General features: G+C 49.0%; 1 pseudogene across 1 annotated transcript; it reads right to left on the bottom strand.

The window, feature by feature from the left end:
- Positions 1–2,443: 2,443 nt before the first annotated feature.
- On the bottom strand, positions 2,444–7,800 carry LOC112628916 (annotated as a pseudogene). The gene is made up of 2 exons (XR_003120502.1): positions 7,747–7,800; positions 2,444–4,742 (listed from the first exon to the last, which is right to left on the bottom strand). The product of XR_003120502.1 is annotated as an uncharacterized LOC112628916 (transcript).
- Between the last annotated feature and the right edge of the window lie 541 nt (positions 7,801–8,341).

The following is an 8,341-nucleotide window of genomic DNA, read 5'->3' as shown; positions in this document are numbered from 1 at the left end:
CTCACTCATCCTTTGCAAACACCAGAGGCCTGCATCTGATTCAGAGCTGTGCCTCAGGCCTCAAGTCCTGATAACAGTCTCTCTGATGCTCAATAGATAGACACGGACCATGTCATCTTGGGGTTTACAGTAGGCCTGGCACATACCAGGTGCCTGAGAAATGTCAGAAGAGCCAAATTCTTGCTCCCTCATGCCTGCTGCAAGAAAAGTCATAAGGAACAGGATAAAGAGTACGTCCTTGGGGATGAGACAGCCTAGCTTGGATTTGGGTTCTGGCACTTCGTTGGCTTTGGGATGGTGAACACATTCCTCAACCCCTTTGCACCTCGGTTTCCTCAAGGTTGCGAGGATTAGCAATGACATATGGAAATGTGTGCTGTAAAAATGCCTGCCTGGGTTTGATCTTGAGAAATGGTGCTATGAAAACAGAATATTATAACTCCCCTGCCCTTTCAGAGGGGAAATAAATCAGAAATATACATTTTTCTTCAGGAAAAGAATTACTTGTAATGAAAATAAACTATGAAGAAATTACCGTACCTTTGTTTATCCAGTGCAGAAATGCTGCCTCTGCTCTGAAATATTTGTAAGGCCTTCTGGGTTATAAAGTGTGTTAGCTGGACTCTCTGGGCAAAAATCAAAGGTCTCAATTCCGAGCTTTCTTCTGAGTTTTCACCCTCCCTAAGCTACCTGATGCTCAAGGTCCAGAAATGCAAGAGATTGCTCAGCTGTGCACTCCATCTTTGCCTCTTTATAAAATACAAATCAGGCTGGGAGTGATCGCTCACACCCGTAGTCTCAGCACCTTGGGAGGCCAAGACAGAAGGATCGCTTGAGCTCAGGAGTTTGAGACCAGCCTGTGCGACATAGTGGGATCCCATCTCTACAAAAATAAATAAATAAATAAATAAAATATGAATCAGAACCCTATATTCTGTGCAGACTCCTAGCTTTGTGAAGCACATTTTGTATGATGCCATGAAGCCATAAAACCTGGCAAGTATAGGAGTTTGCTGAATGTTACACATTTACTCACTCGAGATATACATGTACAGAATTTAGTTTTGTTTGGGATTTTTAAAAAAATGTTCTCTCCCTCTGTCCTCCTCCTCCTCTGGTTGTTCCCCAGCACTGTGAATAACTCCAGGAGCCTTTAGTGTTTGAGGGGGCAGCTTCCTGTGCTGATTCTCCCTGTTGGAGGGAGGTGTAACAAGTTTCTATTGATAAAAGTGCTTTGGACAATTTCAGAAACTAAAATTCATCTCAAAACAAAATAGTAGCGATTGTTACTGCTGTCATTATTGTGAAGTCCTCGTACATCAGCTTTCCCCCAGACAGTGGTAGTCACCCACTTGCTAAGATACCAAATTTACCTCTTCTTGGAGTCTCCCTCCTTCTGCCTTCTGTCACCTTTCATTTCTTCAATAAATATTCCTCGGGCTCCTACTTTGTGCCGGCATGGTCCTGGATGCAGCAGATCCACAGGTGAATGAGACAGGCACGTGCCTCCCTGCTTCATCCATGTCCTTTCTCGTGGGGTGGCAGATGATGCACAAAACCAACTGATGTTATCTAGATGGCAATAAAAGTGTTATGGCACTGTAATGGGCTGGAGGGATGGAGGAGGGTACCATGTCAGACCACAGGGCCAAGGAAGACCCCTCGGAAGAGGGTATTCAGGCAGAGAGCCAGCTGCATGATCTGGCAGAGGGGGCACAGACTCTCAGGAGACAGAAAGCATGAAGGTCCAAGAGCAGAACAAGCTTGGAGTGTCTGAGAAACAGAAAGGCCGGTATGAGGAGGGGAGGGGGATCCTAGATGAGCTTAGGAGGTAAGGACAGGCAGCAGGTCACACAGGGCTGCAGGCCGAGGTTTCATTCCAAGGGCTGTGAGAAACCAAGGAGAGCAGATTAAAAAGATCTGTCTTGTGGCTCCACAGAGAAGGCACTGCATGATTTGAGAGCAGAAGCCAAGACCACTCGGGAGGCTGTTGTGAAAGTCCCAGTAAGAGATGAGGTGGCATGGACTGGAATGGGGGAGACAGAGGTGAGAAGGCGCTGGAGGCAGGATCTATTTCAGAGCTGATAGGACTCGACAGTGGGTTGAGGTGGGTGTGAAGGAAAGAGAGGAAGGAAAACAGGCCCTCTGCCTCCCCAGTACGCGCTTCGCCAGCCTTTCTGACTAGCCAAGACCCTGGCCCAGCTCCCACCTCCACCCAAGCACCACCCTGATTTCCCTCCTCACAGGCTACATGTTCCAGAGCCCCCCTCCTCTCTCACCTGCACTCTCACCTCCCCAGCTTCTGTTGTAACTCCAAGAAGGAGAATGAGGGAAAAAAAGGACATGACTGGAATCTGCAATGGTAGGTGCTCTTGGCCCAGTGTGAATGTGTCTGGGATGTAAATCTGTTGTCTCTCTGGATAAAACAGGAAACAATTACTCATGCCGATGAAAAACTTTTATTCCCCTCCTTGACAGCTAACATCTCAAGGAGCCTTTACTATGTCAGTCCTCAGTTGAGATAGAAGCAAATATTTAACATCTATAGTCTCTGGGATAATGTAAGGCAGCTCCTGGTTTAATAATGAGCTTCTGATTTTTGGCAGGACCAAGGAGATACAAGGCAGGGAGAGGAGGAAGGCAAAGAACAGCGAGAGAGGTTCTAGGGAAGTGCACCTGAAAATTGCACGTGAAAATTATTTCAAAGTCGAGGAAGTCGATATGGTACTGGGTACTGGTCTAGTTACTGAGATGATATAGGGGCTCCTGGGAGAGATGAGCCCTTAGACAGCGCCTGGGCAGGGGACAGGGACCAGAACTGGAAATTACAGCCCTGGGTTCCAAGCTGGGGCTTATTTCATTCAATCATTCACTCATTTAACAAATCTTCATTGAGCATCCACAATGTGCCAAGCCCTGTGTAGATTTTACTTTAGGTACTGGCAGGAGTGGGAGGGGATTAACAAGTAAACAGAAAAATTACGATGCAGAGTAAGCATTAGAAGAAACCAGCACAGATTTGGATGCTGCTAATAAGAGCCCAAAGAAATTGCATCTAAGCAGAGGCCTTAGGAGGAGGTGGGCAAAGGCAGAAGAGATGGAATTCCAGGCAGAGGGAACAGCATATGCAAAGGCAGAAAGGCAAGAGGTGTTCAGCAGGCCCAGGGAGTTGCTAAGAGCTCAGTGTAGCTGCAAAGTGGATTGTAAAGTGTGGAAGGCAGCTTCTAAAATAGCTCTCAAGTTCTTCACCTCCTGCAGTTTATCCTTTGCACAGTCCTTGAATGTAGGTATGACTTGTGCCTTGCTTCTAACCTGTAGAAAACAGGACAAAGGTGGCCAGGCACAGTGGCTCACGCCTGTAATCCCAGCACTTTGGGAGGCCGAGGTGGGTGGATCATGGGATCAGGAGATCGAGTCCATCCTGGCTAACACGTGAAACCCTGTCTCTACTAAAAATACAAAAAGTGCTGGGTGTGGTGTTTGTTTATTGATTGATTTATTTATTTTTCAACTGAAAAAGCTTAGTAGCCCAGCCCTGTGGTTATCCACTAACTCCAAAGTTATCAACTAGTGCTTAGCTAGTTACGGGCTTATAAACACCAGAATTCTAGCTCAGCTCCAGCAAAGATTAGTCAACAGCTGGCAAGGAGAAACACAGACAGGGGGACAAGAGCCAGAGAACACCAGAGACAAGAGCGAGGCTGATTAGGAAGCCAGAGCTGCGAAGCCAGACAGCCAGCAGCCTCTTTCCAACCCTATTCCTCCACTACATCGTCACTCAGGTTTCTCTTTTCTTCGCTGCTTTCCTGGCTCACTTGAATCAATTTACAGGTGACTCCATACACCTGTCTGCCTCTGCACTTCCGACCCCAGTGGGGTCTTCATCCCTATCCAAAGGAGGCTGGGGAGTGAGGATTGCTCATCCAACTCTGGCTGAGGGCAGCTTCTGGAACAAAGAGGCTGCTTAGAACACGCCCATGGAAAGAAGTCGAATTGAAGCCATTGGAATTCCCCGCTTGTTGATGCTGGAGTGAAGCAGAGACATTCCATTCCGTAAGGCCCATTTTGTAGATGGGGAACTGAGGCTAGAAAACATGTCCCTCGAGCCCTGTTTTTAACGATGACAAAGAGACAGTGGTGTGTCGTACAAAAGGCCTTGAACCACAGATGCAGAGATCTGGGCTCTACTTGTACCTCTGTCAGGGACGCCTTGGTTGACTACAGACAAGCCACTTATTCTCTGAATTTAGGAGAAAATCAGAAATTGCTGATTCATCACTCATTCAGCAAACATTTCTGGAGCCTCTTGGATGTGTCAGGCCTGGGGATAACTATTGAAATATGTGGGCTCCAAACTGTAGCCAGATCACATCATGGAAGTCGGGTTTGGCCCTGCGGCCACGTGTCCGCATGGCTTTCGGTCACGTTTTCTCACTTGCTGTGTCTTCTTCACATATGTGTAAATGAGAGAAAAGAAGGCCTGTTTTTCAGGCTGCTATGCAGATTGAATAGTAACATAGGATGGTGCAAAGAGCAGCCCTGGCCTGCAGAGGCTCTCAAGCTGTAGACAGTGTTGGTCAATGGACTGCTGCAAAGAACCAGCAACAGGCAGGACACTCAGTAGACCAGGGTCCACTCTAGAAACACTCATCCAAGCCACACACCTCTGGAAACTTAGCAGGAAGGCTTAATTTGAAACACTTGTGGTCATACCTCAGGCTGTCACTTGTAATGTCCATGATCTGTAAAAAGGTGAACTTTCACACTCACATTTAATAGCTTCATTCTAACATCTCAGGTACCCCATAAACACATCACTCTGCACCCACAAAAATTAAAAATAAAAAAATTTTAAGTTGTTTTATGATATAAAAATAGCTTGACTCTAATCAAAACTATAGACAAAATCATGAGTTTGATATTCTGGTAACTTTTTGGAAATACAGAAATGCATATTAATCATTGCAATTCTCTGTATTTGCAGCAGTTATAGCCTATCGGGAAAAATTCCGAGAAATCGAAAAGCATTATAGATGGGATGGAATCATTAACAAGAGGTAGATGATGAAAATTTCCAAATGAGGGGCATGAGTAGTAGGGATGGCCTCGGCTTCCAAAGGGGTCTCTGGCCATAGAGTGGGGCGGGAGATTCCAGGTGAGCCCAGACAGGAGCAAGGAGGGGGTTGGGCTTGTGACCAGAGCTCGAGTCTGGGAAGGGCCTCCACTGGCCACCCTGAGCACGATGAAGGTGTGGTACAATACCCAGCAGGGGCCTCAGCACGTGCAGACATGGGCCATCACCCCCTCCTGAGCTTCGAGCCCCCAGGGAAGCAGGCAGGAAGTGTTGTTTGCAGAGAGCTTTCAGCAGAGTGCCCAGCAGATGCCCTTTGTGCAGATGGTACATTTCCCAGGAGATCTCTCTCTGTGCCCTGCCCTCCAGCCCCACCCCTGGTACCAGGGAGGGCCACACCAGGGCAGGATCCAGCAGGACAGCAAGAAGCCAGCTCCCTGCCTGCCTGACTACAATACAAGGTGCCTGTGGCTCTCAGACCGTGCAGTAGTGGAGCAGTGGAGCTGCAGCCAGCCAGAACCCGGTTCAAATTTCAACTCTGCCTCTTACTAGCTGGCTGACCTGGGCACTTCCTTCCTTTTCTGGCCCCCGTCTCCTTCTCTGTAAAACTGAACATGAATACCTGTCTCATTGGACATTGCATCCACCCGATATGTACTGGGCATCAGTTATGAGTGAGGCACTGTTCCTGCCGTGAGATCCCAACGACACCCGGGGAGAGCAATCATCATACTCAATAGAGCTTTCATTTATCACGTGCGTGCTTCCTCTATACCAGACCCTGGATGAAATGGTTTACAGCTAGTATTTCATTTAATCTTCACCAAAACCCAAGCAGAGATCGAATCATCCCATTTAACAGTTCAGAAAAAGAAGGCTCAGGAAGTGAAACAAGCTGCCCAAAGAGTTTCAGCTTAGCACAGCACAGCTGGGATGGAACCAAGGCCTGTGGGACACCAGCCTGCCTCCCAGTACCTCTCAAGGAGTCCACACCTGGGACATTCTGGGGAAATGCCTGGGATTAGCCAAGGTCCTTGATCCCCTTCCCACACTGCGTTGCACACAGGATGGGGCACACTAAGTGTCCATACCCAGTCAGGAGTGACTGGTGGAGGGTGGAACAGCATAACCAGGCATTCCACCTCACATCAGGGGTCCTGCCCCTAAATCTCAGTGGGACCTCAGCCAAGTGGCTCCCCATCTGGGCCTGGGCAATGAAGAGATGACAGTTGATAAAGATCTTTTGGAGAGTTCTCTGAGCACTGATCAAATATAGAGTCACCATTTGGATCAGAGGGAGCTCGTGTTTCTGGCCTTGGATGCTGGCCTGCCACTCTCTAGCTTTGTGACCCTGGGTAAGTGACTTAACCTCTCTAAGCCTCGATCCAACTCAATTTTCCTGTCTGTATTCTAGGGATAGTAATAATGCCTTCCTCACAGAGCTCAGAGGTTAAAGGAGATGATAGAGGCGAAGTGCCAGAGCAGGGTGCCAGGCCCCAACGGGGTGCAATGACGTGCTGTGATCATAAGAAGAGTGGGTATGGTGGCAACCCCATATCCCTGCATCCTCCTGGCCCCAAGCATGGGAGGCAACACCCAGTAAACCTGTGGAATTGAGTTGAATTTACCAACCCCAGATAAGAACCCATGTGCAGTGACATGAACCCACTTGTAAAGACCTCATAGGAAAAAAATATGCTTTGTCCACAGTCCAGGATGGGAGGTCCAGTGGGGGCTTTATTGAGCAGGGCAGAACCTATTTTCTTTTTTCTCTTTTTTATTGGTTTTTTTTTTTTCCTTTTTTTTTTTTTTGAGATGGAGTCTTGCTCTGTCACCCAGGCTGGAGTGAAGTGGCGCGATCTCGGCTCGCTGTAAGCTCTGCCTCCCGGGTTCATGCCATTCTCCTGCCTCAGGAGAATGTTAGCCAGGATGGTCTCAATCTCCTGACCTTGTGATCCCCCCGCCTCTGCCTCCCAAAAGGCTGGGATCACAGGCATGAGCCACCACGCCCGGCCCAGAGTCTATTTTCTTTCCCTCCATGCTAGAGTCAAGCCCATGTAGGGAGCTCCAAATGCCATGCCTTTCCCTAGCTGGTGACTGCTGTTATGCCGAACCCCTGTCTACTCCAATGGGGATGGCAGCAAGTTTGAGAGGCTGAAGAAGGGACCCAGGACTGGTGAAGGAGATGCGGAGTTTTACTGGGGCTTACATGCAGGGGAGAGCATCTAGCAGTGGCAGGCTGGGCAGGAGAGCCACACAACTTGCAAAAAGCATGCAGCGTATATAGCGTCTTCACTTAGCACCCTCCCCCAACAGCCTCCATCTGGCAACATTTACCTAACCCAGAACAAGGGGCCTTGATCCCCTGTATTGTCTGTGTTGCACAGGACCGGACAGGAGCTCAGATGTTCCTCATAGATAAGGAATCAGAATGAATCTCCAGGTTGGCCACTCCCAGATTCATTAGCTCAGAACTCCAAATCACATTCACCTGCACCTGCCACAAGGGTCATTCTCAGGGGATGCTTAAGTGATTGCTATCAGGTGTGTTCACCGTAAGCGGCTTTTGTGGAAATCGCCTGCTGGGACTGGATGAGCAGGGCCATCATAGGAGAAGGTCCCCCAGGGTCAGAAGAGCCTGGTGATCTCAAGCACATCAGCTCTCCAGGCCTCACCTTCCCCATGCATCCATCCAGGGACCTCTTCCTCTGTGTCACTCTGGGCTCCATCCTCTTGGTGCATTTGGAGTCAGATGAGACCTTGGTTCAAATCCTTGGCTGGAGGGATGCAAGATGCACATGGAAGGAGAACCAATTCACCCTGTCCAGGCTCTTCTAGAGCAGCTGGTCCCCTGCCGAACTGTCTAGCTGACCCTAGGCACCAGGGCAAGCCCAGCCAAGGTGGGCCAAGCCAGGCCCCGACTGGCAGAAACACTCAGCTGACTTGAGACACGTGGGCGACAGTAAGTGCTCGCTACATGTCGGTGTGGCTTGTCACGGAGCAATAGCTCACCGGTGCAACCAAGAGGCAGCAGGGCGGTGCGTACAGTAAGCAAACAGCTGTCCAGCTGCCAAGGAACATTTCATATAGGAAGGCAGTATACAAAGGCAGGAAGCCTTGACAGCACCTGCAGTTTACCAGCAGGGTAGTTGTGAGGTCTGGTGCTGTGGGGGTCCTTCTACCACGAGAGAAGCCAGCCTGGGGACAGAGGACGGAGGAGACCCTGTTCCCCACTTGTCTCCTCGTGTGCTCCCACATGGCACAGATATT

Source organism: Theropithecus gelada, chromosome 7b, assembly GCF_003255815.1.
Source record: "Theropithecus gelada isolate Dixy chromosome 7b, Tgel_1.0, whole genome shotgun sequence".
Classification (NCBI taxonomy): domain Eukaryota; kingdom Metazoa; phylum Chordata; class Mammalia; order Primates; family Cercopithecidae; genus Theropithecus; species Theropithecus gelada.
This window is presented reverse-complemented; position numbering and strand designations above follow the sequence as displayed.